Source organism: Hesperophylax consimilis, chromosome 18 (assembly GCF_061612785.1).
Source record: "Hesperophylax consimilis isolate HC1 chromosome 18, BYU_Hcon_1.0, whole genome shotgun sequence".
NCBI classification, from domain to species: domain Eukaryota; kingdom Metazoa; phylum Arthropoda; class Insecta; order Trichoptera; family Limnephilidae; genus Hesperophylax; species Hesperophylax consimilis.
The window spans coordinates 25,484,619-25,510,344 of record NC_142853.1 but is presented as its reverse complement, the minus strand read 5'-3'; the positions used below and the strand labels follow the sequence as shown (position 1 = coordinate 25,510,344).

Sequence of the window (25,726 nt, the reverse complement as noted above, 5' to 3'; positions counted from 1 at the left end):
CTGACCGCCTTACTGTACAGTCGAAGACCAAAATGCGGAGTGTATTAGTTATTGCTGCTTTGTACTACCTATCCCAAAAAAATAAAAACCGGCGACGACGAAGACTCCATGTTCATCCATTGATTGAGCAGAGAGCCGTTGCTGGAGACTTTGTCTTGTTATATGGCGAACCTCATCGATAACTCGACCTGTATCCACTTCGCGATTCGCCATGACTGTACACGCGATGATGTCTGCTCCGCTCGACACTAGAACGCTCGCTGAAAGCAGAGGCGCTCGTGCGAGCGTCAGCGCCGACAGCTACGCGGCGCCGACGCGCGACGCGTACGGCCGCGTAGCCATCAGCGCTGACCACCTTGCGCGCTGATAGCTACGCGTCATTCAAAAACGCTTCCTAGAAGTTCATATATCTCGACCATCAGCGTCGACGGTGCGCGTGCGGTCGGCGTGACACTAAAATCAGCCTTAGATCCATCTTTGGATGAAGTTACCAGTGCAAATATAAATTTAATAGTATATATTACAATAATATGCTTTGTCATATTGAAAACAATTCGTAGGTACCTACCCACACGTAGTAACAATAAGGAACTAACCACAGAGGTAGGCAGAGAGAACGGACCGCTAAACAACTTGGACTTTGGACCCACTACTTGCTTCAGTCACATTCATGCGTCGTCTCATATATAATCTTCTATTTTTCCAACTCTCGAAATGGCCTGACATGCCCTAACCATCTAAAAGTTCCTGTCTTAATTTTCTTAATTACGCTTTAATCAGCCTTGCACACTTTGCGAAACTCTACAATAATCACACGATCATACATGGTTTTACCATACGTACGCATCAGGGATCTTATTTCTACAGCATTCAGTGTATTTTCGTCATTACTTTTCTAGTTCCATACTTCACTATCACTATTTGTTTCAGTTTTTTTTATCAAAGTGGTTCATATTTTTTAATGGTTTTTAAGTGAAATAATATATTAGTTTCTCGAGAAATCCCATGCCATGTAGAAAAACTATTAGCTATACAAACAAGTTATTTCAATTTTTGTTATTTATTTTTGGGGTGTTATGCCGTGTTGCGCTAACTTAAGGACAGAAGAAGCTGTGTCGAGTGCCACAGAAGTTTGAAGACGTAGCACTCGACACAGCTTCGGCTGTACCTAAAGTATGGTGGCGCTACGTCGACGATGTCTACGCCATTTGCTTCATGGAACGGAGAAACTGAACGAATTCCTGGACCATCTTAATTCTCTCCACAGCAAAATTAAATTCACAATGGAGCTGGAAAACAAAGATAAAATCCTGCTTTTTCTCGATGTGGAGGTGATGCGAAAACACGATGGTAGCCTAGGGCATACCGTACATAGGAAACCAACCCATACGTATCGGTACTTACACGCTGATTCGCACCACCACCCAGCGCAGAAGAGAGAACTTGTCCATGCGTTGGTGACCCGAGCGATCAGAATATGTGAAGAACATCAAATCGGAGCGGAACTTACAAAGCTGACCGATGCACTGGAGCGAAACGGTTACCCAGCAAGTCAGACAAGGCAAATCATAAGAGCCAAATCGGCACCAAACGAAGACAGAATTGAACAAGAGTCGAAAAGCTGTTCCTTCCTGCCTTATGTGCACAATGTGACAGACAGAATTGCCATTCTATTGAGAAAGGAAAGTATCAAGAACCACGACCAAGATACAAGACTTACTGAGGTCTGCAAAGACTAAGTTTCCTCTGGAAACAGATGGAGTGTATAAACTCAGCTGTTCCGGATGTGACAAGGTCTATGTAGGCCAGACAGAGCGGACTATTTCCAAAAGGTTTTCAGAACACTTCAGATCTCTTTCCCTTCCCCACTTACCTTCAGCCTCACAACATCCCCCAATTGGGGATGCCATAGTCTCACTGGCTCCAGACGGGAGCAGTTGGGACTCTTGTGAGGTATTCACTATAAAAAAAAAAATAAAAATAAAGATCTTGTAAACTCGGTCACCCTGACAAATCGGCAATTGCCGAGCATTTGATTGACACAGGGCATTACTTTGGATTTGTTCCTGAAGTCTTGGGGAAACCCAAAACTTATAGAGCACGACTGATTACGGAGGCTAATGAAATTCACAAAAATCCCGTAAATATTAACAGAGACGATGGAGCTAAGCCCAATAGTTGTTGGTATCCGGTAGTTGACGGCTGCACCAGAGCTAAACGCAGAAAAACACTTTTAAAAAAAGTATACGTTAATGTTAGCTCAGAGGGTTGGAGCTGGCAACACGGTATATCATCCTCATACATAAGCTCACAAATTTTTTCCCTTGTATTTTCTCGATAGGGAAAAAATACAATGCCTCTAAGTCTATAAAAGCCAGGTAATATTTGAAACACCCATATGAGGTAAAAATTGTGAGGCGCATATGACGCCGTTCTATTTGTATAAAGAACATTAACTTTAAATTCAGTAAATTTAAATGATTCACCACTTCATGGAATATAAGAATCTAGAAAATAAAAAACCTCAGATAACACATCTGCCCTGATGATGGACACTGCAATGCTGTCCGAAACGTTGGCTAAAGAAGGAGTTAGCGCAACACGGCATAACACCCCAAAAACAATAGCAAAAATACTTTTGGCCCTGAAAATCTTAAATCATATTTGAAGTTATTTCAACTTTCACGCGTAGTCCGACTGATTTAATCAAACTTTCGTAGAGTGGGATGACTACAAGTCACTAAATAAATAACATTAAATTTATGAATTAGAGGGCTTCAATCCAGAATACGTAATATATTAAATGCCACGTGCTCTTGTGTTGTATTTCGAATATGAAAATCATCTTGGAGTGGATATGACAGCGTGTAACATCCAGACGTTGTGACATTACTCGTATGTAATCAGAAGTTAGCGGTTGACTTCCTCGCGGAAATTAAAATGTCTGTAAAAATATTGAAATGAAAAATTTTCGCATGCTTTTTTTAATTAATTTGGCTTGAAAAATACCACAACATTTTCGAGTACCCACATACTTAAATGAATTTATTTACAGAAAAAAAAATATTTCGTATATATTTAATGTAAGTACACGAAAAAAATGACTATTGCTAATTTACTAAGAATCTCTTCTATTATTGATAATTCCGGTTAAAAACGTGATGCAGGCCTTACGAACGAATTAATATTATTTAATTTCCTGATAAACTTTCAGTAAATTTCGAATATATTATCGCGATGTCCGAACACGTGTTCATGAAATCCAAAAATATTCGGATGATTCGCGATGACATTGAGAGAATAGATATACCGCTCTGTAGAGAGAGTTTGGTTTTTCAAAGAAAAAACAAACACGTCCCTCTACTAAAATCGTAAATAATACGTGTAATATTGCTGACATCTCTGGACAGATTATGATCCGATCCGTGCTAACTCAACATACCAACCAAGCCGAGCTTAAAATCAACTGATATACCGGGCCTCAAAGAGTTTTGGAGGTTGGAATCAACAATAATAAGAAAATCATATTTTGGAGTTGAACCACTTAAGAATTAAATCCCAAATATCATATATCATTACATTCATTACATTCTCTCGTGCATTATGTTTTCTTCTTTATCAACGTGCAATGACCTATTTACTTCCTAGCAGGTATAATTCCAATATAAATGATTGATAGAACCGGCACTCAAGCATTTAAAAATCACTATCTTCGAGAATAACTTGAAGGTCGAATATAATACATATTTATGAGATCACAGAGGCAATAATAGGCAACATTCAGAGATTTACAATCAACAATAACAGGTTAATCTGTATTTGAATTCGTTGGCCTTTCCAAAATCTCATGGCGTGTTATTATAGTTAGTGCCCATTGCGTGACAACTAAATGCCAAAATAATATGCAAAACCAATGGCAAAAACAGACGGCACGATGACTTCTATCATGTCAGTCGGAATTACCCTGCTACAACCGTAATAGTGATAGATAATGGGTCTCCTCAATTCCACGATGCTGCTGATACATTACAACATCAAACAGTTTGCAGGTATCTCAGATTCTGAGACATATTCACAAGATCTTGAATACCAGTGAAAAACAAGGAAAAATTTCAAGCATTGAAGGCAATGACGTTACAATACATCTAGACTTGCAATGTTGTCTCACAAACTCAAGATAAAATGTGGCAAGTACTCTTATGTTTTCAATCAATTCTTAATTCAAAAATTGTTCATGTGTGACAAAGATAGACATTCAAATAATACGTGCATACGAACGAATTAAACGATAGCGGGCGGTTTTTTCGTATTTGCGTCGAATATTACATTCTACATCACAGGTGTGACTGAGATACCAAGATACGCTTACTCGCTCACACTATAAGACGAACACGGAATGAGACGACCTACGGCACGATGAAAAATGAGTAATGCTTATTTGATATGAATCTCTTCAAATTATTGGTGATCCAATTAAAAACGGGATTGCAGGCCTTTAACGAAAGAAGTAAAAAGTTTCCTGATAAACTTTTTGTAAATTTCGAATATATTATCACTTTTTAACACTTAATTGAAGAGATTCTTTATAAATTGGCAATACTCATTTTTCTCCGTGTGTTATCAGGTTGTCCTTCATATACTTATGTGTTGCTACGTTCGCTATCTCACTTTCTCTAATGGCGCTGAAAATCTTCGGGAAACTATCGAATTTTTTTTTTTTTTTTTTTTTTTTTTCTTTATTCATGAAATATTAATGTGTACAGTTTTTACATGCTTTTCGACTACCACACTAGACACACGCCCGTATTATGGTAGTCGAAATTTATATACATAGGTTTATATAATTATATAAATGTAATATTTGATAACTTGTTAATCTAAGTATTTTTTTTTTACATGCAATGTATGTGTATAATAGGTGACACTTTTACTGGTTCCCAGTTCAGTAGGTTGCTCAAGTGTACATCAACCGTATTTTAAACTGTTGATATTAATGAGATAAAATGAACACAATCAGCAAATAAATAGGTTACTTTACTTGTTAAAATAATGAAAATAAAGTAGAAATTATGAAAATGAACTTGTTGAAATAATGAAAATAAAGATTAATTAATTAATTATTAAACTTTTTTCTTTACAGAATTGAATGAAAAACATAAATGACTAATAAAGACAATGAGCTTAATTTAATGATGGCAGGCATTCCTTGAAAAAGTTCCTTCCCTTTATAAATAACCAATTTTGAACACTTATGACATACAAATTGTGAGTTTTTGATTTTCTGATATCAATTCTCAGCGAGTTGAATATTTTGGGAGCAATATAAGAAAACTGCCGCTGGGCGAAAGCTGTTTTCGTTTGGGGAATTTTACATTTTAGGTCTGACGAGTAACGGGTGTTAATTTTTTGTTGTGTTTTATTCACCAAGTCATTTTTCCGTATGTATATGAGAATGGTCTTAACATATAATTGTCGAATATCTAATATTCTGAGTTTTCTAAAAAGTGGTTCTGATGGGTTTGTTGGCTTACATTTGAATATCATCCTTAGTAACAGTTTTTGGATTAAAACCATGGGATGAAGAATCGTTTTTGCACAACCTCCCCATCCCATTATACCATATGTAGTGATTGATTGAAAAAGTGCAAAGTATACACATCTTAGTGTTTGTAGGTTAAGGATAGATCTGAGAGAGTAGAAAATGTAGCATAATTTGCGAAGCCTTTTTGTTGTAGAATTTATATGGGCCTCCCATCGCAGTTGATTGTCTATAATGACCCCCAAGTACTTAATTTCGTTTGATATTATAAGGTTATCGCATGAACAATTTTTGTGAGGTGATGTAGCCATGTTGAAGTTCTGTGAACATGAATGTATGGTAAGTTTATGATAGTTTTGAGGGAGATTAGGTTTGCGTATGGAAAAAAGTAAGTATTTAGTTTTCTCAATATTTAGAGTGAGGAGGTTGTAATCTAACCAGTGTTTTATTTCATTTATACCATGATTTGCTTTTTCAAATGTTGAATTCAAATTTTCATCTGCAAATATGATAACCGTATCATCGGCAAAAGATATTATAGTGCCACCAGTATCCAAATTGCATAACGAGTTAATGTATATTAGAAACAGAAGTGGGCCCAACACACTGCCTTGGGGCACGCCATATGTGATTGGCAAACTTGTACTTCTATACTCTTTAGCGGAGTTAATAATAGTTGACTGGGACCTATTTGTTAGATAGCTCTCAAACCATTTAAGAGGAACACCTTTTATTCCTATCTGTGAGAGTTTTTTCAAAAGTATGCGGTGAGATACAGTGTCAAAGGCTTTAGCCAGATCCAAGAATACAGCGAGGGGCTTGCGACTTTTATCGAGGTTATCAGAAATTAATTTAGTAAAAGCTGCAATTGCATCTGATGCACTAAGACCTTTGCGGAAGCCGTATTGGTTTTTTGACAGGATTTTATTTTCTTCGAGAAACTTGTAGAGCCTTTGTTTTACTGTTTTTTCGATTATTTTAGAGATTGGACTCAGTAGAGATATTGGTCTATAGTTATTGACGATTGATCTGTCCCCTGATTTAAAGATAGGAATAATTGTTGAATGTTTTAGAGTGTTTGGGAAAAGGCCAGTTCGAAAACTTTGAGAGATTTGTGATGTATACAAGGGGCTTAGCAATGATTGGTTTAAGGTGTTTAATTAGTTTAGTGGATATATTGTCAACTCCCGTGGAGTGTGTATTTTTGAGTGAATTGATGATTTCAGTGATTTCTTGTTCTGTTGTTAGTGTGAGATTGAAAGGGTCATAACTCAGATTATCGAGAAAGATAGTATTTGCAAGATTATTTTCAGATTGTATTTTTTATAATAATAAAATAATTTGTGTATTTTTGCGAATGACATCATATTTCTTGGCTTTTACTTGTGTTTGCCCAGTAATGAAAACATTTTCTCATCACACACGAGGACATTTAGGCACATTTTAAATGCAATTTACTTACGAGGAGGAACACGATCTTACGCGACGCGTGGCGGTTTAGTACTAAAACTATGAAATCGAAAGCACTACAATTGACTTGCTTTTGGCTTACCACTTTGAGATTTCTACAGCGCGTCTATATATTATGTATATTGTAACGTCAGTTATTCAATTATAACGCAAGGGAAACTCATTGTGTTTGGATAAATAAATGTTATTTAAATATGTACGTGTGTGTACTTAATCCTACTTATATGATTAGGTTAATCAAACAAATCCACTTGTCTACACTTCTTTCAATCAAATTACTATAATACTTTACGATAGCTACAGTAAAATATGATTTTCCTTTGACAAACGAAACAAATTGGTGTAGCTTTTGGTTGTGTCAAAGAATAAGAACTGGTTAATATCTGGTGTGAAAGTCAGTAAAAACATATTATTTAAAAATACTAGAATATATCTAGCAAGTATTTACTTATCAGCCTAACTTAGGAGTTTCGTTTATATTACGTTTCGATTATAAGTTTAATAATGCCATCGGAAGGCGTAACAGCTGACGACCGTAAAAATAAGTTGATATTCACAGACCAACAAAACATTATGGATTATAACACTAATTAAAAAAATATAAATATAACTAATAACAATTCAATATGTTGAACGGAAGCACAAGTAATTATTATTGTAATTAGGTGATCGTCGGTTTTCTGCAAAAAAAGTATTAACTCACATGATTAGTGATTTAAATGAAGGCTGTTTGAACACTACGAAATAACATCATAATCTAACATATGTTTTCAATTCAATATGAAATATTAACTACAGGGTTTTCCAATAAGAGGTGTTATTTTGAATAGCCCGCTATTTCGGTAGATGTTACTTTTGAAGCTGTCATGTTTTGACATTTGACAAGTAGAAACTACGTCATTAATAAAAATGAAACAATACACGCTTCAACAACGCATTGAAATTATCAAAATTCACTTGAGTAAATCAAATGCAAATGATCTTGAGTGATGAGGCCCATTTCCACCTCGGTGGCTTCGTCAACAAGCAAAATTATCGCATCTGGGGCTCGGAAAACCCAAGAGTTATTGTTGAAAAGCCTCTCTATCCTCAACTTGTGACTGTTTGGTTCGGTTTATGGTCCGGCGGAGTCATTGGACCTTACTTTTTCGAAAATGAGGTTGGAGCAACAGTTACGGTGAATGGATTGCGCTATCGAGATATGATTAATGATTTTTCATGGCCAAAAGTGGATGGTATTGATCTGGACAGCGGTTACTTTCAATAAAATGGCGCTACGTGCTACACAAGCAACTAAACCATTGATATTTTACGATTGAATATCAAAATAACACCCCTTATTGGAAAACCTTGTATCTAATCGAATTAGTGATTTCCGGCTGCAAAATGATTTTAATAATATACCTATGGAATCATATTAATGAACCAACCAAATGAATTAAATTCGGTAGCGGATATCACATTATAATTGTTTGTCTGGGAGGAAAATCAAGCAATTATTATTGCGAAGAATTGACAAGAAAAAAAACTTATACCAAATGACACGAATGACAAAATGGAGAATGAACACCGCTCGTCCGCTCACTTGCGCAACTCTCGTAAATAAAGCCTTTAATAGCCGGTAAGTGTCAAATTGAGGCGTGAGAACCGTTTTGCAATGCGATAAAACACGGAGACAATCTTTTTCCGCAATTTATGGTAAAAATTGCTTTACTGATTCAATAAAATAGTATTGTTACACAAATATAATCCAAGTCTTATTTCGAAATGCGAAAGTTTTTCTTCATTGCGGCGTGGGAAATTTTCACTCACGCACAATCACAATAATAAGTACTACGTTTCTCGGTCCTTTATGGCCTTTATGGGCACAAAAACCATTACGGTATAGAACAAACGATCGAACTTTTTTTATCGAAAGCAATGAAAAATTCTTTTTATGCACAGTTTTTGTAGCAGGTGGGAGATTTGTACTTTCGAATCAATAAGATATTTACGCTCGCGTTCGTCAATCACAAAGCGCCCGATATAGCGAAATTGTATTCAAACGCACAAATTCCATATCGTACAATCAAAGCATTCAATTAATCAACGTTAAGTCATTTGCAATGATTAACCCCCGCTACGTATTGAACTGTCAATTTGATGAATTTCACGAAAGTCAAAACCATAACTTTACGCGAGTGATAAAAAAAGCTCAGAACACATATTGGTTTATCAATTCTAGAACGTTAAATAAAACGCTAACCCACTTACTTAAAAAAACTGTGTAAATATTATGGTACGTATTTAATGGGTACGTATACATTTGCGAACCGAACCGTGAACCGAGTCACGAATTACCGGAAAGGAACGAAGCAACTGCAAGCGGTTTTGCGCTATTTGCGGTTGCTTAGTTCCTTTTCCATAAGTTGAGGTACAGCCCGGCAGTTTGGCTCGCGTATGTATACGTAGCATTACGCGGTGCGTAACTTCAGAGAAAAACTTGACTTATGACCATGGCGTTTTTTTTGTTTAAAACGGTCTTAAACCAAGCTCAAGGCCGGCTTTACCACACCAACGTTGAACAGGCATATAAAAATCTAATTAGTAAGACCTCAAGTATTTTAAATACTCAAAACAAGTACATATTGCACTTCAAGAAAAATGTTGATTATGTTTGGAATTGCGCTATTCCGATAAAAATTGCGTTTGTCATATTGTGATATTCAAATTTGAACGTAATTTTTATACAAATCTTACCAAACCAAGTAAAACAATTCGTTCAAGGTTCTAAATTCAACGATTTATTATTTTTGAAATCAAAGAATTAGACATGCTTGGATTTCTGCCTTTATAAATGTGATCGCAAGTAAAAATCACTCAGTTTCCTAACATTTGTAACAGATCTATTTGTTCGTTGTGTATTGTCATACAAAAAGAATAAATATTTTTACTGGAAAATATATATATTTACATATTGTTTGGGGACAATTGTCCCGTGGATACAATTGTACCACAATGTTTTCATACAAAATTTAAATACATTTCTTCTCTTTTTCTTGTGTTTAAAACATGCTATGGTATAAATATATATTTGTACTGTCATTTTATTACGATACAATAGTTAAGATTCTTGTTAACACTTAAACTGACGAATTCTATAAGAATTTTCTTGTGGTCAGATAAATTGTGTATTACGTTAAATATAATTTAAATTTTGAATAGTAATTTATAAAGCACCAAAAAAACTGTTTTTCTTCACCGAAATTATTAAAATTAAAGAACTTTATCCATAAATTCTGTTTTTTTTATTTTAAATTTCGCTACTGCTACAACTAACCCCGGGGTAGGGGTCAGTTGTAGCATTTCCCCCGACCGGTTCATTCGCATATAGCTTAATTTCTATAATATTTAGAAAAATCGAAGGGTAAGAATTTGGTAGACAACTAAATTATCTGCCGTTGAGTATGAGCATTTTTTTCATTAACATTATACCTAAGATGTAGAAAATGTTAAAAGCCAAATTGGTACCAGGTCCCAGGTCCCTGGTCCCAGGTCTCCCCTATATTTTTTTTTCATGTGCACAATTTATCTTCAAATTATTTTTTCTATGTTCTGTAAAACACCCGATCGGGAGTAATAAAGTTTTGTCAATCAAAAACGTGCTTTGCAACAAACTGTTCATGTTTATTTTTGTAATTATGTTACAAACTTACTTTAACTAAACTATTATATTACAAGAATACACTTATTAAACTGTAATGTACAACTTTCGATACATCATTATATCTTTTATACTTCTTCATGTGCACCTTTTGTCGTTGTATTAATTTAACTATGTTCTATAAAACATCCAATCTGGCGTAATAACGGTATGGTAAATACAAACATGCTTTACAAAAACTTTTCATGTTTATTTTTAATAATATTAAAAAAAGTTGCTCGTGTACACATTGCTCTATAACTATTTTCATAGTACTTATTTTGTACTCTTGTTATCATTTAGAATTATTCAAGTCCTTTGAACAACAGAACTCTCTATGATAACTTGTATTGTACCTGCATATATTGTTCATACTCCTGTATAACTCCAATACCAATGTGTATATGTAAAAGCCTTCAGGCGTGAAAAAAATTATAATCATACATTCATACACGAATTAGGTGCATTCTTTCAATCTCTAAATAGTATAAAATAAAGTCGCTATCCGCGTCTGTCTGTCTGTCCGCTTAGTTCTTCAAAATTACGTAACGGATATTGATGTGGTTTTGATTATCATTTAGAGAATTTTTTCCAGAAGGTTTACAGGCAGACAAACAGGCATATTATATGTAAAGAAAGTGGAGAAAAGTCGATGAACTGTTAAAAAAAAAACTAAAGGAAAAGGATGAAAAAATATACATATACAACATATTATGCCACAATTCAAAAGGACAAAGATGAAAGAATATGTTATCCTAATATGTTCGCTGGTGGCTGAATTATTTGTTTGTAGTCACACTCGACACAATGCCCAGACCGGAAAAGAAAACTTTTTTGCCAGTCGCGTAGCCGGGAATCGAGCCCGTGACCTCGTTGACCAAAAACAAAGGCTTCGACTTTCGGTAATTGAAACCGCGGAATCGATCATTTAATTACCTGTCCCGTATTTACCTCAGTGGCTAGAACAAACAAGTGGACGTGGTTTTTGAAAGCTTTAAGCCTGATATATTTTTATGGGTCAGTAACGCCAGCATTTTTAATGTATTTTGTCAAGATGTAGAATACTATATGTTTATTATTCAAGATAAGAAAAAGTATCTAAGAAATCACAGAAACAGACAAGAAAACTTAAATTTTAAATAAAAGTGATTTAGTTTTAACTAGTGTTTGCATGACATAAATATAAAGGTTAGGTAAGTAGTATGTAATCATAATATCAATTGGTTAATTTGTACAGCACTGTTTTTGAAAAAAATCACCGCATGACGCTGTAAAAAGTACCTGCCCAGTCAACAAAATAAATTTGTATAATTATTTTGAAAAAATCAAATACGAAGGAACCATAGAAAAGATAATGGAGGAACGTTTGTCCAATCTCATAAAATATTATTATCCAATTACATTTAAATGTTTAAGATTGATTTTTACCTAGATTTACATAGGCCGCCTGCATTTTTGAGTTGTGATAGTCAAAAGTAAAAAATCAAAATTTACAAATTAATTATTTTTTTTTATAGTGAATACCTCACAAGAGTCTCAACTGCTCCCGTCTGGAGCCAGTGAGACTATGGCATCCCCAATTGGGGGATGTTGTGAGGCTGAAGGTAAGTGGGGAAGGGAAAGAGGAAGGTGGGGAAGTACCTGGCTATTCAGATCTAGTCACTAAACACGGCTAAAGCCATTTGGAGCAACGTTTCAATTCTGAATGGTGGTCTTACACCAGGGCGATACTGGTAGTATCGTCCACTCTGAATAATGGCTTAGTTAAAATAGAAAAGTATATCAGTTATAATTACCGAAAAAAATCCGGGAAAACTATATAATTTCAGATACTTGTCAGATAAAAGAAAATTAAATAAACCGTGTACTGTGCAAACGTAACATTTATAGATACATCAATCACCTGTAATCGATGTAATCTAATCAAATATGTTAAAACCAAGATTTTCTATTCAGCCGTAAAAATTTTACAACATGACATAAGAGTATACAAAAATTCTTCATGCGCTTACTACGCATACTCGTACTAATCTACACACCATTTGTATGGAATTGGTCTATTTAATCTTAGTATCTATGTCTGTTTTAATGATTGAAGTCACGTGATAAGATATAAGACATGAATTTTGCAGTTTGCCACACATTTAGATATATCCAGACATACATGTACAATGTACGTTGTACATAATATAGATGACATCACAATACACGTTGTACATAATATAGATGACATCACAATGTCCGTTGTACATAATATAGATGACATCACGATGTAAGTTGTACATAATTTAGATGACATCACAGTGTACGTTGTACATAATATAGATGACATCACAATGTACGTTGTACATAATTTAGATGACATCACAATGTAAGTTGTACATAATTTAGATGACATCACAATGTCCGTTGTACATAATATAGATGACATCACAATCTAAGTTGTACATAATATAGATGACATCACAATGTAAGTTGTACATAATATAGATGACATCACAATGTTCGTTGTACATAATATAGATGACATCACAATGTAAGTTGTACATAATTTAGATGACATCACAATGTCCGTTGTACATAATAAAGATGACATCACAATGTCCGTTGTACATAATAAAGATGACATCACAATGTAAGTTGTACATAATTTAGATGACATCACAATGTACGTTGTACATAATATACAATGTACATCACAATAACTCACTCTGCGAGAAGCTCCATTGCCTTGCGTGGAAAACAATAGTTTTTTCTAGACTTGTGTATTTTTTAAATTAAAATTTTCTCAGAATTGTCCGCCATTATTTTTAATTTTCGTCGGGTGTTTGTGCCTCCCCCCCAGCCGACACTTGGGTCGCAATTCAGCAACATAGGTAATTACTATAAATATAAACAGTTAACTTATATTTGTTCATATGACAGACCACACATTTAACAAAAATACAGGGGTCAGGTAGCAGTGACGGCTCGTAATTTTTTTCGAAAATTCTGTTTTGTTGTATGCAGATTTTCAGGAAATTTCAGTTTGGCCGTGAAAATCTTCATAATAAAATAAAAAATTGTTTTGGACAAACAGCATCAATAATGTCAAACTTAGCACCCTATCACATTCAAAAGTCACGAGCCGCCAGTGCTTATGAACATAGGATTTCGTTCTTAATTCTGGTCGGATTATTAACATTTTACAGTTTTCTTAACTTAGATTAGCATTCAGCAGAATTAGGTCCTCGGTCATTAGTGAAACTGAAGCAAGTGTATGTACACGGTTTTTCTCTGCATAGCACGGCAGTAGGCGGGAGGTGGGAAGAGGTACCTTACTTTGCTCGTTTGTTTTATTTGTACGCGAGATAATATTACCAGTGTGAAAAAACGGCCATTATTTTGTCATTATTCACCTCGGCCACGGCCCTGATAAAGGCCGGCGCGTGAACAAAGACGTTGCAGAATTACCTAAATGTTTCTACCGTGAATCTCACGAACCTAACAATATCTGACAAAAAATAATAACCATCCAAAACAGCTACTTATTATATTATATGGAATATAATTAACACGATGTATCAGCACGTACCCGACATACTTTAACAGGCGATTGCTGAGCACGTTTGCAGTAAAAAATGTCATTTTGCTGTCCGACAATTTAAAATCACAAAAAAATTCCATCACACGTCGCCACTGCGTACAACCTAACGCGTCACGTGATACGCACTTCATCTCGTTCCATCAGCAGCGTACGCCCAGCACAGATGAGACAGGGCGCTCATCATGTGATCCATTGTGACAAGTGGCAGTGTGACAAGGGCGACGCGTGATATAAAAATATGTTCATTATTGATAAAAATTTCAGCACAAAACACAAAATGACTTCCACATTTTTTTCTTAAAATATACTGAGGAATCGCTGGTTACGGTCTGTCGGATACTTGCTGATACATTCTGTATATTTATTTATCTTGGATCTCTAAATAGGTGTAAAACTATTTTTGTATGGTTCATGAACTTTACAATCAACACGTTCAACCTGGCAATGACCGTATTTGGTCACCAAAGCCCAAAATCAGACGTAAACGCCATTTTACCACGAAAAACTTACATCCGTGTCAATTAACGTATGATTTTTAAGTTTTTTTTTTTTTTTTTTTAAAGAAAAAAAAACATTCCCGGGTTACGAATAACCTGACAATATTTGAAAATCTTCTACTACCACCACGGTAAGCTTAAAATGTTGCTTGTGTTGTGATGGAGAACTTAGCCAGCCGCGGAATTAAACACACTACGCCTGGGTGGGAACCGACCGGTCAAAAATATCGTATCAAGTATCAGAAATAGTAAGAAATAAAAATTATATAGAACCACGAAATTACGGTGAAATTAAAACATCGTTTGACAAATGTGTGTTAGGGTGGCAGGTTTGAATTTTTGATTCATTAATTTGATATTCAATTCAATCTTATAATTCATACTTTAAACAAAAGCGGTCCGAAATTGTACTGCAACTCTTTATGTTATTTTATAAGCAAACTAAAATAGATGCATATTTATAATTCGTAGAACTTCAATGAATATTATTTTTTGTTTATTTATTTAATGTTTTATTAAGTACTGCAAGTACATTTATTTTTTATAATTGCAACATCACGATATCTTCGTCTATAATTTTATACAATTCGTCTAGTTATAATCTTTGAGACACACCAATCTTTGTCCACTCCATAGAAATCCAAATTAATAGACTTGACCTAACAAGAAATCTAGGTATCATTTCGATGAGCTGGAGGAAAACCACGTGATCATATATTCGGCACCAGGAAGGTTCGAGATCAAATGACATCAGTTTATTCAAAACATTCCAAATCAGATCCTGCGCAGAAAACTAGCAGCGCTGTCAATTTTGGGACTTTTCTACGCAAGATCTGAATATTCTTTCTTAAACGAATCGCCTAGCGTATCGACGCTAAAATTGAGTGAGGTGGGTAAATTATAACACATTTTTAAAAGTGTCTAACTAAATAGTGAAACAAAATATAACATTTTATAAGCAAACCCAAACATTGTTTTTTTCCGATTTGGGATGTGTAGTTAAGTTTTTTACGCAGCCAGCAATTTGCGCACAATTGTAAAAAGGACTAATTATAATAATAACAATATTTTGATGATTTGTATAGCGCCTTCTTGGTTGCATGATAACTCAACACAATGACAATTCAACACATCCTTAACAATTTATACAAAGTCATTAAAAGAGATGACAAAACTAACCTATAAACCTAACCTAATTTTGTATCACTTTTTAAAGGTAAATTGAATTGTCATTTTGATGTCGCGATTGAATGTCTATGGTTCATCTGCTCTAAATGTACAAATCATCTTTTACTTTTTTAATAATGAAAAAAACTTTTACTCTTACATCTTTACTTATAAATCGGATTGTATTAACTACATAAGTTGAACATGTATTAACTAAGTTGCGGTTTTGTGTACCCCTAATTAGCGATTAGTCTAAACTAAACTCGAGGAGAACAGTAGGCATAATATGGTCATGGAAAAGAACAATGGTAATTACTAATTAGATAACATTCATAAATGAAACGAGTCCATAATAAAAATCAACATGTGGAAACAATTTTTCAAACGAATATGTAAATTAGTTAGTTTTATATTTGCGAGAATTTAATGTAATCGACAACCATTCAGCTATCTAATCAGATCTAAAATTAAATCACACACACGCACAGTCGCCATTTACACAAAGCGTGTCAATAACGTGATATCTCACAGACTGAAATCTATATATTACAGACGTATAAGTTGGTATAGACGTATACGGAGTCGCGTCTCAAGGCTGCAATAAATTAGCGCTGTTAACATTTAAAGATTTATTTTTATGCAGGAAACTCCATTGAGGATTGACACTAATAAAACATTGACCAAAGATGCGGAGCTACCAGTCTACAATAGATGACTGCTACCATGGCAAGCCAGATGTGTGGCAGTGAATTTAGCTGTGAGATTATTACAGAACTACTGACCCTGTACACTGTACAAATCGCAACTGCGCCCCATTGTTGAAGTTGGCAGTCTTCTCTGGTCTGTAACCCAAAACACCTGAAAAAACCTTTGACTTGTTTGACAGATTCCCCTACCTTAGAAAACGGGTTGCAATCTTTACATTACATTCGTCAAGTATATATGCTGTCCTTGTTCTACCGATATTACAATGGTGGATGCTCTGAGGAACTAGCGTCATTGATCCCTTCCGCACCGGTAGGTACTAAACAGGTAGGTAGGAATTACGCCAAACACGTGCCCAACATGTGTGTATGTACACGGTTGACATTTGTCACATGAGAACGGGTCGCTTCAAAGACTCGTTCTTGAGTTCCACCGCTGTGGAACGATTTGCCGGCCTCTGTATGGGTACAACACGGGTCTCTTCAAGACCCTTGTTCACATCTTCCTCTCCTCAAAAACACCCTCAACACAATATCCCCAAAGATGAAATAGGCCCTGAGGGAAATTATTTTCTGTATATATTGTGGAGTTAATATAAAAGTAGACTGAATGCTGTAGAAATGAGATCTGTGAGGCGTATGTGTGGTAAAACTTCATATGAGGATGTCCTAAAAGAAAGACGCCCGATCAAATACTTGAGTCGGGTCATGCAAAGAATCAAAATAACAGAAGATCTAATCTGATATGATAAATGAATGTAAATAAAGCAAGGATTTTGTGACGAGACAGAGTTGTTTGGCGATCTATCTTACTGTTTACCCCTGCCGAGAAACGGCTTGATGGTTAGTTAGTTAATTATGATTTATTATTATTCCTTTTTGTCATGACGTCTGTGAGAACGTATAAAGATATAGAAGGGAATGAACATTTATTCAATCTCGGTAGATTCTGGATTGCAGATTGAAACCATTAAAAACCGACAAACGAAACCAAATACAGTTTTATTGCGTCATATTTAATAAATTTAATGTCTTTCCGAGTCATTTAATGATCATGGGGATTTTTACATCATTATTTGTAAAAGGATATTTTGTAATGTCAGTGTTGATATTTCATATCCTTTTGGATTTAATGCCTGCAAGATTAGCCAAAGAGATATCAAATTATAGTATATCTCGATCGAACATAATCAATATCAGATAAATGAAGTAGGTTCAAGTGGATACCAACTTTTTATCCGCTTTTAGCTGGAATCCATATTTTCAGTAAGTCAAATAAGAAACTCGGTATTATTGTGTTGATGAATTTTAATTAAGCGCAAATCACGCCAGTCTTCATACGGGTCGGTAAGCAAATGACATAAACCGAGTGCTGCAAGACCTTGCGCAGAAAATTAAGTTCGCCATATTAAGGTCTACAGCGCAGTTCCGTGTGAAACTTTTCTACGCAAGGTATTGCAGCATTCGGATTATGTCGATTTCTTACCGACCCGTGGGACGACGGGCTTAGGCGTAGCGGAACGGCTGCGCTTTTTTCAAAACAAAACCTAATTTTGGATTTGAAGACAAAATACATAGTAAATCAAGATATAGCAAATATATTTTTATTTTTCCATTAACTCCACACAGGAGGCCTGAGGAAAAATAATTTCCGACAGAATTAAAAATGAATATTTCAGTTTGGTTGAGTATTTTGGCCTGAAATCCAAAATCAAGTTTTGCGTAAAAACGTCTGTGCTTTCGTTCCACTTAAACAATTTAAATTTTTGATTTTACAATATTAAAAAAGTCGTTTATCTTGACGTGAAACAAAACGGTGATCAGTCAAAAATATGGCGCGGTGAAGTAGAACAAAAGAAAGTGAAACTAACTCAAAAGGTAATTCTGGCGACTGCTTCAGCTCGGGCTTGATGCAGTAACTAAAGTAGGCGAACTCGGTAATCTTGATATCGAAACCCTAGATGAATAATGTTTGGTTTATTTCTATAGCGCCTTTTTCATAAGAAAATTATCTCAAGGCTCAAGAACTTATAGTTCATAATAATAATAACGATAAGAGTTAGTAGCTACTATTGAAAACATTTGGCATCTACCTATTTGTAAGTTAAATATACAGTAAAGTAGCAGTTGTCAGGTTCTTGTAATTCTATTTTACTGCATAGAATCTAGGTACAAAAAGGCTTTACAATCATTATTAATTTCACCTAAGTCTACTCATACTTGTTTATAATATTTTGTATTTACTTGTATCTCCTTCTAGAGCTTGTATTAATTATATAATTTCTGTAGTCAAATGCCACAGTTAATTTTTATTTTTGTTTAAATCATTACTAGTGTTTGAGTATGCTTGTATTTTGTGTCTATTAAATAAATAAATAAAAGTCCATAAAATTATAAATACTATTTTATTTGCCAATTATTGCATATACTATTTTATTTGCCAATTGTATATACTACTCGTATTTTATTTGACTATTGTATATAGTATTTTATTTTCATACGTCTAAATAGGTTCAAATGAATTCCATTTTTGTTTTCTTGAATGAAGTAGAATCTTGTGAGTGGAAATTTACCCATTTCCCGATATGCGTTCGAGCTGATATAAAAATATATGCATTTATATATATAGCCGGTTTCACTTTGTTACGGGCATCTTCAGGGCATAACTATGAATTACTATTCATGCTAATGAATAGATTAAAACATAAATCTGTAAATAATATGAATCCGGCTAGGCATCCATTAGCTGTGTGAAGAAAAATCATATTCGATAGACGTGGGTAAAATTTCACAAATTATTTTCATAATATTTCAACTTCAACTACAAGAAACAACTATTTACGTTGGGAGAGTTTTGACGTTGTGTTTAGAATTATGTGTATGATAACCTACTAACATATTTTGTGCATGTTTCCCCGACGTAAATAGTTGTTTCATGTAGTAATTAAGTTGAAATGAAGTTTAATATAAATATTTTGTGAGTGTAAAGCGTGAAGTGGAATTCTGCAACTTTGCCGAAATCAGAAACAACAGAAGTCGGCAATAATATTAGTCAATGCCAGGGAGCTATAAACAACCGGATTGTGGCTGATACAATCAAAAATCAATAGTATAAATAATAATACATTACAAATCTACACATATTTTTAATCTTAAATATCTATCTTATCTTACAAATATAAAAAAATATTATAAAAACCTTTTAATTCCAAATCCCTCAGTTGTTAAAATCCGAAATGATCACTGTTAAAAATCACGAGCATACAATAAAATCACACAAATCAATTTGCACGCAAAAACAAAATAATTAGTAGCACACAGAAAAACTCGCAGTACTTGATTAGTCAAATAAAAAACACGATAAAAAGCGCGCGAAACCGGCGTTCTGAATCAGTGCAACACTGACCGTTTTGCGCGCCACCGTCCTGCGCACTGACGGATCTGACAATCTCACAGTGTTGCCCGCGCACTCCACAACAGCTGACTGAATCAACTGACTGACTGACTGACTGACGGCAAGACAAACAGACTGCGAACGACTCATTGACTGTTTTTTCGCCAACTAAGGAATACCTACTTTCCCAGCACGTTCTGGTACAAGCGGATTTGGAATAAGCAAAGCCGGTATCGTACATTTTTTATGAGAATTTATTGTTGATCATTTGGGTATGTATTCAGAGCAATTCATTCTTATAATAATCAATAACGCGTATTCGTGAAAACCGCGGGATGTTATAATTATTGTAGAGTTTGTGAAGCAGCAAGTAGTTACTTAATATTTGCCTAATCGATGCTTAAATTTCCAATACAAAACTGTGTTTACGAAATTCAAAAGAGATGAAGATCTACGATGTCAGGAGAATGTAAGTAAGACGGAGCTCTGGGTTATCGGAAGAGATGTACTTTATTTCAAATAAATCCATTTCAAATGGAAATGCAAAATACAAAATGGGTATTTTCCATTTTGCATTTTAAATGCTTTTCTAAAAACCATTTTGCATTTTGCATTTTAAATGCTTTTCTCAATGCATTTTCCATTTTAAATGCTTTTTTGCAACATTCTTCCTACTATCTCCACTCATCTTTTTTTCATAAGCCCCAAATATCAGTCGGTCCTCAACCACGCTATGAGAGATAATTTACATTTGTCAAGTTGCTCCCTAGTAGGAGCCCTGGCAATTGAGTGATACCATTACAAAAAATACTGATTCAAATACTGAACATGGGGCCATGACGCTGTAATATTAAATGTTAGATAGCAGTTTCTATGTTTTTACGTTGGCAACATTTGTCCCGCGCAAATTCTTTGTGGTTCATAATCCGTAGTCGTGGCATTTTTTGATTTACCATCATGTAATATGTTTTTTCTACATTGATGTCCATTATTAAATGACAAAACTGTTTAAAAATTCTATAATTATTTTAATTGTTTGACCTGAGAAACCATTTTGCATTTTCAATGCATTTTGAAAATGGGTATTTTGCATTTTGCATTTGAAATGCTTTTCTAAAAACCATTTTGCATTTTGCATTTTCAAATGGAAAAGTTTTGACCCATTTCCATTTTGTATTTCAAATGGTTTTGGGTACCCATTTTGCACATCTCTGGTTATCGGACTAAAATAACCATTTGTTTCCATTCAATTTTGTATGGAACTTATAGTTTTCTTATTTACTATATGTCAAAATAAATATCGTAAATTTTCTTAGTAATATAAATATATTAGAAATAAACACTTTTTTATTGATACGAGACATGATAGATAGGTAAAAACCCACATTTGAACAAGAACATAAAGGCCTAGGGCCCCTGGGCCTGCCCACGGGCCCATATAATAGTATATAATAGGATATAATAGTATTTCCACTTGAAATCAGCCTAGAAGAATTAGCAGAAGAGAACGTGGCACCATACTGCCTTATTGACTGAACGAAGCGAAGTTCTGTTTTAACTCGACCGTTTGGTTATACGTTTCGTTTCCGGTTTTAAAAATTTGCTGTATCCACTTTTTTATTCAAGCAAGCCGTACTGATGCATCCGAAACTGCTTACGAATTACTGCTTCAGATTCACTTAAAAATGGACTGATTACGGTCCAATTTAATTTAACAATTATTTAATTTAAACTAAACGAAATGAACTGGTGTTTCCTGGAATTAGGTGATAGTATGTGTAGGAATGAACTAGGTGTGGAAGGAAGGAAAACTGGATAACCAACCAATATTACCCAACACAATCACCACCGCGATACCTTCAGGTAATTATCGCCACAACAAGACAACTTCTTTCTTTTTACTTTTCAACGAGGTTATGTGCACGAACAACACCAACAACTTGCTTCCAAAGTAGTCCCATCTGTCCCTATCCTTCTCTTTTAAAAAACAATCGCACTCGAATTGAAATATTTATTGCCAAAGTCATGTTCCACAATTCAAATAATTTTCTAGAAAGGTGATGGTTACGGAGGGGTAGAAACTGTATAAATGACATTCCGGTAGGAACCATGTATATTCTCATTTCAAAACCAAACACTTAGGACGGGTTGTTTCGGAGAATTTGAACAATTCATCAAATTTCAACGTTCATTTTTGGGTTCTGTGAAAGACTTATTCAAGTTCTGTTTTTATTTCATTGTAGGCTAGTTGCTTGACAAAACTGAAATAAAAATAGAACTTGAAAAAATCTTTCACAGACCTTGAAAATGAACGTTGAAATTTGATGAATTGTTCAGATTCTCCGAAACAACCCGTCCTTACTTTGACTAGATGGCTAGCTTTGACTGGGTGGATAACTTTGACTGAGCTTTTCAATATTTTATTTTTTTATTTAGTTACTTTTTAAATAATTAGGTACATTTTTGTATGGCACATGAAATAAAATATATATATAAAATTAAAACAGATCATTGAAGTCCTCCTCACTAGGAGATCCTGTGCTGAGGGGGACTATATATGTTAGTATACGTTTTCAGTAACTAAGATGATGTTTTAAATATATTGGCTAGTTCTTCTTCCGATATTTCCTTAAGCCAAGATTTGATGTCCTTAATGTAGTTATTTTTCGTTTTCCTTTGTTTGATGTAGAGAGGGAGTTTATTATATAATTTAATTGCTAAAAATTCAGAGTTTCTTTGTCCAAAGGTAGAATTACATTTAGGAATATTTAGCATGTCTGTTTGCTTGGCTCTGGTTTTATGATCGTGAGAGGGGTTTGCCTCTGGTTTATTTTTTAAGTGATGAACTAGAATATTTTTAGCATAGATTTTTTGTAAACTTGGAACATCAAACAGATTAAAAATATCAGTAGTTGGCGTCCTTACTAACCTGAAAGTTTGAAAAATGAATAGATAGTGACGTTTATTTGAACAAATTGGACAATTCCTTATTTGAAATTTTAAAATTATACGGTTTATAATTGAGTAGGTAGGTATTTTAGTACCTACTTACAAATCCTACGATTTCAGAGGAAATTTTGTTTTTAATTTATTAAAAAAGAGAATTAGAAACATACTTTTTCGGATGCACACAGAATATTACTAGTTACTTATTACAGCATTCGATGTTCTGTGGGTGGTGGGAGGTCGCTCCATAAGTTCAAGGATTTTCTTTGCGAACAACAAACACCTTGCATTAGTAAGCTACCATTGTTATGTATTATGAATTCAGGCTAACGATTTTTCCTCAAATGTGATGATTCAACATATTGTTTTGATGGAAACATTTTCGTGACCCTGCCTAATAATCTAAATTTGTATTTTTCATCGTCACTTACCTTGTTTCTTTGAAGTTCCTACGTTTGATTTTTCTTTTGAAAAATACGAAAAATTTTACAAATAAAATCGGATATTTTTTATAGTGGTATCAATCGAGACATTGTTAATACCTGTGTTATATTATTAATTTATTTGCGTACGAATGTTCTTTACGACTCCTATAAAATCTGTTTTTTTTTGCAACGTCAATCAAAAAATAATAATAATAATTACATCACAACACCTAGACAACGCTAACAACGCCAAATTCTTAAAGAAAAAAACGTGTCAATGTATTTTTGCGCACGGCAGAAATCGAATTCACGATCTCCGTCTGAAAATCTAAATACCAGTTTTTTTTAATATTTTTAAATTTTGATTTCATAGTAAATAATAAAATTAAATAATTTTCAAAGTTTGGATTTTTCAAAGCCTTTCAAAAATGATCAAAATCTAACGGAGTACGCGTGAATTCATACGTACAACATTTTTGTCGAAAATGAAATGAAATCAACAAATCCCAATTTGAATACTTACCAAGATTTCCAAAAAATATGAATTCTTTTGAAATAATTCGTATACCGCGGTGGTACCCCGTGTGCGAGTCTACGCAGCACAAGTTTGCACAAAATTTTCCGCATTCTAATAATGAAACAATGCAACCGGCCGACCAACCCGTGGGTGTAAGTTCTGCCAGAACCCGCCGACCAATCACAGCGTGTTTAAGTTCTCTTACGGTTTGAATGGTTTTTAAATGACGATTTATTAATTCTACGTACAATTAAATATATATAAACTTATACATATATATATAAAGAATCATAATTTATAAGTTATTATATTTTTCACTTAAGTTCCTTTTTCGGGATCAATTTCAGTCTTTTTAAAAGTATAATGATTTTAGTGAAATTTAGAATCAGCTTAATTTTCCACTTCATTCACTCTCGTTACTTACTCCAATTGGGGATATCATAAGTACACAGGCTCTGAGGTTATTAAGGAATAAGGACTAATGTGCAGTATTCGCAATTCTTTTAGATTTTCTATGTGGGTAGTCTGCACATTAAAAAATTATAATTTTTATGATTAGTTTTTTTATTTGACCTTTCCAAATTCAAAAGAATATTTTCATACTTAAATTGTGTAAAAGACAATTCAAAATGATACTAACGGTGTTTTTTTTTCAATTATTTAATCTTTTAAATGCTCATGTATCTCCAAATAACAATTAGGTGGCCTAGCACTGTTTTGCACGAACCACAATGGTTCGTTGTTTTCCTGTAGGTTTCAAGAGGAACCCCCAAACTCAAGAATGCCCATGGCCAGGGAGGTATAACTTCGATCAGAAATTGGAACCGAAATATTGTGACGTCATATTGTTGCCTAACTATATCCACCAATGAAATACTCTGAAAATCTATGGAATAAACTGTTGAAAGGTGGGTGGGTGCTGGCTGAGTGCAACATTATGGTTGTTTGATTTTTTGATCTCAAAATACGCCATTCTCGTGTAGTTTTCATATATTTTTTCTTTTTTACAATATTAGCGAGATGTCTGTCAGTTTGTGACTATCATTTCTCGATCGGAAACAAAAGGCCTAGTGGTTCGTTCCTGTCTTGAGGTAATATTTTGACATTACAAACATTTTTTTAGTAGAATAAGTAAGCTCCGAATGAAAATTGTACTGTCTATATATTGGCATATCAATGGTTAAATAAAGGACGAATTTGTTTCATTCAAAAAGCCCGAAGATATCGATCTAGTGAGGTGTTTATTTATGCCCATGAGCCTCTTCCGGGCTTAAGACGGCCCTGTACATAACCCCAAGCAACAAGCAAGCAAGTTTGTAAATGTTTGTATGTGTCGTCCATAAAGGGAACATATCGAACCAGTAATATCACTAAGTATTCTATATTGGTTCCTAAACCACAATTTCCCCAATCTAATTTCAGGATTCGCAAATTGACAGTAAATAATTTGTTTAGGAAGCGCAGTTTATTAAACCAGAGATCCTTGTTGATCGCTGTTTGTTTAATGTCAATCAATCTGTAATTTCATTTGTTGGTGAATGCGATGAACGAAATTTACACACAATCAATTAGAGTTCATTTGATTAAGACAGGGAATAGAGTCTGTAATCATCTGACTACATAATATAAATATAATAATCTACAAAGGAGTTAGGTAATAGGTAAATGGCGCAATTGGAGTGGTCCGCTCCGTATACATTTATTTCGTATATTAACTGCTGTAATGTCATCCGATTTCAGATAAATGCATATACGTCCACGTGTGTGTACGTTATTGCCACCAAAAGTTTACAGAATGC

General features: G+C 34.3%; 1 protein-coding gene across 2 annotated transcripts in view; it reads right to left on the bottom strand.

Moving 5' to 3' along the window:
* The window catches only part of LOC149415566 (apoptosis-stimulating of p53 protein 2-like), a 693,728-nt gene extending 673,609 nt beyond the window's left edge, over nt 1–20,119 (bottom strand). For both annotated transcript variants that reach the window (XM_089642762.1, XM_089642764.1), the window contains exon 1: nt 19,845–20,119. The gene's annotated coding sequence lies outside the window, so the exon portion shown is untranslated. The remainder of the gene's footprint in view (nt 1–19,844) is intronic.
* Between the last annotated feature and the right edge of the window lie 5,607 nt (nt 20,120–25,726).